Below are 6,254 nucleotides of genomic sequence, written 5' to 3'. Positions count from 1 at the left end.
ATCTGTTGTTGAAAATTACTATCTCCCTGAAGTTAGAACACGGTTTTCAAAGTATGCTGAACAAGATTGGTGACTGGATTAAGGGATGATTAATATTTTCCTGGAAAATTACCTGCTTTGGAAGTTTCTTGGGTAGCTTTACAGGTGAGTACTATCTTCTACCTGACACTGTATTAAAAGGATTAATTTCACTTTGTGTTTACAGAAATTTGTACTCTTTCAGTAGCCTTGGTTAAAAAGGAAGGGAAAAAAAGAGTTCCAAAAATTTTTTAAAAATTCTGGATATAGATTAAATTAATTTATGCCTCTGCTTTTCTAGAGATCATGAGCAGGGCAGCATACAGACAGGGTTGTTATTTTGCCCATTCTGAAGTTGGAAACTCAGCTTCCCATGCTTTTAGTCTTCTTCCTTGAAAACAGTTCTGTTGAATATCAAAATTAAAAAATAGATACTTAAAGGTGTAGATGCAGCAGAAGTGAATGTAGACATTCTTTCTACCTCTGAAACGAGCCTGAACTGGATTCAGTTAAAACTGAATCAATTTTAGGCATATCCGCAACTGAGCGGTCTGGAAATTTTTGACCAGCATACTAGATTTGGTTTTCTTCTCATCTAATGCATCATTAATACTCATTTTGTATACTGTGTAACTTTTAAGTGAGCTTCAAAACTGGGACTGAAAAAATGCTATAAATCCTTATATTGTTTCTAGACAACAGGCTACAATTAACTTGGTACATAACTACTTCCAACTTTATTTTTAAAAGTATCAAAATGTGGGATTGGATTCTTGCTCTTGATTCAGTGAGGCTCTTAACACATACAAACAAGCAAGAAAACCCAAAAAACCTCTTAAGTTTTACCTCTCTGCATCATGCTCACAAAAAGGAAAATCTATAGGAAAAAGCTGTCCACATATTTTCTGCTAATCATGGTACTGTTTCTGTTGCATTGCCAGGTTCCTGTTTGCACAGCTCTGTTTCATCTGTTCGAAAGCATTTCTCATACTCTATATTTTCAGAAGTAACAAGGGTTTTGAGTACCTCTCATCTCAGTTCACCTGTGTGACATAGGATCTTGACAAAAATTGTTTTTTTGTGGTGGCTGTTTTCCTGAAACAATCCTGTGATTTTTATTTTTTGCTGCATTCCCTTAACAGGTATACTAGAGTAAGAAGTTGTGCTCTCCATTCCATCAAGAACCCTCTAATTAGGATGTCCGCCTGGGATGAGGGAAGTTGATTCAAAACCAGATTTCACCCATTTCAGAGCAGGAGTTGAACCACTGCTTTGGGAGCATGTCTTAGTGTTGCCAGGTATTTTTAAGTGCATTTTCGTCAATGTCTCCTTCTGATATAGTTCTGCTTAAATATTTTTTGAACATTTAGTGCAAAATTCTACCAACAGCAGTAACAGATGGAATAACTCTTTGCAGAATATCCTACAGCATGTCCATGGGTGTCGACCCGAGATCTGAACCATGGTATTTTACAGCCTGGAAAAATGCCTTCATCATGCTTTTCAAAAGAGGGAAAGACCACAAAGTAATGGGTGTGTTTTTCATTCACTATTAGTTTGTTCCAAGGGTACCAACTGTCAGTCATGCATCTTAAAGAAGTCTGAAGTATTTGACACCCAAAAACATGAGTTAACTTATGTAGGCTTTTTTAATGCTAAACTAGTGAACGTTTATATAACTCTTTATAACATATAGGCACCCGTGCATGGTGCTTCCCCATGTACGTGTTCCTCTGTAACTGGTAACAACTGTATTTGCTATGTGAAAGGGTCATCTTAGATCATTTCCCAGAAATTGAATTGTTCCTGTGATATATCTTTTTTTCTGGCTTCTCTCAATCAGTTATTTACTTATTCGCCAATTTTTCCTCTTCTACTTTCTGGAAATGTTTGATTCCATGATAAATGAACTAACCTTTGAGTTTAACAGGTCTTCCAATATTTTTAGCATTTGCCAGGAAGGAAAGCTGTGGGTGAGGAAGCCTACACATTAGGAAAAATAAGTGAGACAAAGTTCATATGGAAAGGTAGTGTCTTCTGTTAGATCCCTTCAAGCATCTGGGAAAGAGAAGAAACTTTAAGCCTCCTCTTTTACATTATGAGCTCAACCATCACAACTAAAACACTGTAAGCTGTTACAGTGAGTAGCATCGTAACAGGGTCTTCCATTTCTTCTGTGTACTTGTATCTCAAAAAGCTGAATGTCTACTCTTAAACCACATGATTTAAGATCAATCATATCAAACAAAATAAATCAAAATTATTCTCATTCAAACAGTTGTTGGCTGGCCAAATCCTTTTCTGAGACTTGTCAATAAAGATGTCTCTATTAGGACAAGGGTACTGACTTCAGTTGTTATACTGAAGAAGATATGTCTGACTTGAAGCTAAGAAAAGGATGTAATTTGACATGAATGATTTGGTATTAACACATTTTTCTATTACTGTGCCTGCTGGGAGGAAACCACCACACTAGCAGTAGTGTATTCACCAACAGTGAAGTAGATAATCCTGAAGATCTAGTGGGGAAAAGCACTTATAGAGAAGTTGATTAGGGTTGTGTTGGTCTGCTATGACAAAATATAATTAGCCGTTTTTTAAAAATGCATTTATAATCTAACAAATCAGACCATGCTAGAGTCAACTAAAGTTTTACTGATTTGCCTACTTCATGCTTCACTCATACAACAGTTAATATTCTACAGTTCTGTATCTAATGGACTATATGTTTATAACTCTGAAAAAAAGCTTAAGAAATGGTTCATTTATTTATACTTTATATGACGGTGTATATAGTCTGTTGCAGAAGTAATTCTTGCCATGTTTAATGTGAGAGTAAAACAATGAGTTATATTTATTTTAATTTCTTGCCCTCCACGCAGCAGAGTTGCCTGTAGCCCCGGTAACTGTTTTCTGTCAGGGTGTTAGTTATTAACATTTTGTAAGATTCAAATAGCCAGAAAAAGAACTGCAGGAAGACACCAGAAGTTATTTAAATCCCAGCTGCACAGCACACGGGGGTGGGGGCAGCACACAAAGGTATGCCAGAGGTTAAAAAAGCTGTTACCTTGAGTGAGAAACTGGAGACACTCCCAAGTAAATCACCATTGCAACCTTTCTACTTCCCCTCCTTCATAAAGCTGCCATAATGGTGGTTGGTCATACGTTTTAAACTAAAACTACATCTACATGATTCAAATCCTTGACGTAGAAATCAGGTTTTTATTGTGTGTAAAACCATTGATCTGACTTAAGGCAACACTTGGTAATTTCTAAGAAGCTCCAATGCACATCTGTCAAATGTAGTTCTCAAGAGTTATAACTCAATCCAGTGAAAACTGCATTTCTTTGAGAAAAGTTATTCCATGTGAAATTTTAACTGTTTGGCCTTATCAGTTAAGCAGTGCTATCCTAAAACAGTTGCAGGTGTTATTTTAGAGAAGTAATTTTCCTTACCCTGTGTAAGCTCCAAAAATGCTGAATTTGTGTTTGCTTTTCAGTAGCATACCTAATAAGATTACACATTGGCAGGCTTCAGGCCTGGATCAGACACGAAACATGAAAACTCAGGTAGAGGAGTAATTAAAAAGAAGGTTCAGGTACTGATGTGCATTTTCAACTGAACACAGATTAACTTTAGAATAATGGTAACTTTGCTGTCATTGCAACATAACCTGTGTAAGGTTACAACACACTGCAAGAGAGGCTGCCTGGGAGTTGCCCAAGGCATAGCAGTGGCAAAAAACTGTGGTTTATTAAGCCAAAATTCTGTTTGCCTTCCCCTCCCTTTAAAGGATAGCCATTTGCTATAGAGTAGAGCTGAGTGAACAGTGGTAATAGCCTTTCATAATGTGTTTTTGTAAGGAAATTTCTTTAAAGGAATTTCTTAAAATCTTTTTTGTAGTATACAGAAGTTTCCATATGGCTGCTTCAGAATAGGAAATTAATATATTATTTTTTCTGGTCTTTTCCTAAATTAAATTCTATTGTAGACACTTAATAAGCTTAATTCAGCCAGACTTCGATATTGTCATGTTTTCTGATGGAAAACATGGTCCTATTGATGTTTCTCTGACTACCTCTTCTGATGCGTTCTAGCAGTAAATGACTAATCTTCTATTTCTGAATCATCTTACTAGCTGAGAAGACTTAATAGATGAGAAGCCAGAGGGCTTGTTTGGTTTTGATGTGGGGGGGTGGGTGGTGGAAAAAAAAAAAAAAGAAAAAAAAAAAAACACCACAAACACAACCACCATTTTTCTACCACTCCTTTTTCCCTGACCATCTGGGCTTCATGGAGAACAAGAAGCGACAAGTGCCTTCTGTATCTAGTTTAAACACTCTCTGCTGAAGGGGAAAGAAAGATTTTTCCATGTATTCATTAAAAGGAAATTAAGCAAGAGTCCTGCAAGAACTGATAATTTGTAAGCAATTTAGGGAAAACAATATTCTAAAAATTGCAGATAGTTTTTGTGATAACGTGACAATATAAAGAGAATCACTGCTGTGGCCATCTTTAAAAGGAAACTGAAATGGAGTATAATTACACCTCAGTTCAAGACTGACACTGCCTGTCAGTGTTTAAGAGGCACTTGGACAGTGCACTTCATAATTTGCTTTAACTTTTGGTCATTCCTGAAGTGGTCAGGCAGTTGGACAAGGTGATCATTGTAGGTCCCTTCCAACTGAAATATTCTATTCTAGGACCTAAGTCTGCCAGTCCCACTGAGCATTAAGTAGCTCTAATGCTATTAATTTAAGCAAAAACACTTCAACTGCCTTTTGCATGAAGGGCTGAGAGGGTGTGATAGTAGGGAGAAGAAAGGAGGGCATTTCCTTTAATAACACCAAAAGATGTCTGTCTTGTGAATGATCTTAAAATTAAACTGTATGAAGATACAAAATGTCACTAAGTGAAATTTGGTTTTGACTTGACTTACGATGCTTTCAAATTTGCATGCTATGCATGCAACTTGCGTGGTTGTTTTGTTCAGCTGGGAAAGTACATAATAACTTTAAGTGGAGGGGAGGGTGATTTTTGCTGTCCAGTAGAAAGGAGGTAATAATGTAATGCTCAGATGGGATGGAAAATAAAGCCCATAGCAATTATAGAGGAACTAATTATTTGCCATGGTCTGATTTGCCATCAAATCTCTGTCATTACCTTCATCATAACTGGCATTCATTTTGCACAGTCAAGCACTGCTCCTGCAGTCAGCAGGCCTGATTAAAGGTCTGAGACTGAAATTGAAGGGTTCTTTAAAATATCCATAACTAGATAACTGGTTCACCTATAAGTTGAACTATAAATTCATTTGGAATGGCTATGGGAAGGCTTAGGTTTTGGTCTAGAATGTTGTTTAGTTAGAGCAGTCTTTGACTTTTTTATTTTGGATTTAAAGAGGTGCATGTTTGGAATCTACTTCCAATGTAGTTACTTACATTAATATTTTCTGCTATGAAAATAGCTCTGCTTAAGCTTAAAAGCCCTTGTGTGGAGAGAATGAGAAATCAAGATGTTTGAATTGTTAATGCATAGCTGGTAGAATTGCTAAGCGTCCCTGCATGGTTTTGAAAGTAGAGAAAACTGGCAAATGCAAGATGTACATAGCAACAGAGAGGGATCACATTGTGGAAGAATATTCACACAGGGATAGAGGTGTTAATTTAACATCTCTCTGTAGTCATGTTGATGCCAATGGTACTTTAAGCAGCTATTGAGAGCTAAGCATCTGCGAAAGTGTTTTGCTGTAGTGTGACCTAAAGCCAAATCTGCAAAGGAGATGGCATGTGGCAAAGCTGTGTCGTCCCTAAGTAACTGGTAAAGTACATGTTGCCAACAACAGAACCCACAGTTCTCTGTCACAGGCCTAAACTCTCCATCCCATGGGAGAAGTGGGCTTGAATTCCTGCAGGCAGAGGGTGGAAATCAGCCTTGTTCTCTCTTCCACACAGATTGGGGTGGGGGGAGGGATATTAAATAATCAGCACTTATTCCCTGTTCTAAGAGAAAATGGGCAGCTTTTTTTGTGAACAGCCTACCTTGTCAGTCCTCTCATCTTCAAGAGCTGAGAACAAGAACTGCATGATGTTTGTGGAGCTGTGAAAGGTTTAGAAAGAAAAACAGGGTTACCAAGCAGTTGTATATCAAAGATCTGTGTAGGTGCCTGTGCGCAGCCAGCACCCTTAATGTAAGAAATGGACATATGTGGGCAGAACTGTCTCTAGAGCTGGGC

Source organism: Strix uralensis, chromosome 3, assembly GCF_047716275.1.
Source record: "Strix uralensis isolate ZFMK-TIS-50842 chromosome 3, bStrUra1, whole genome shotgun sequence".
Taxonomy (NCBI): Eukaryota; Metazoa; Chordata; class Aves; order Strigiformes; family Strigidae; genus Strix; species Strix uralensis.
This window is presented reverse-complemented; position numbering follows the sequence as displayed.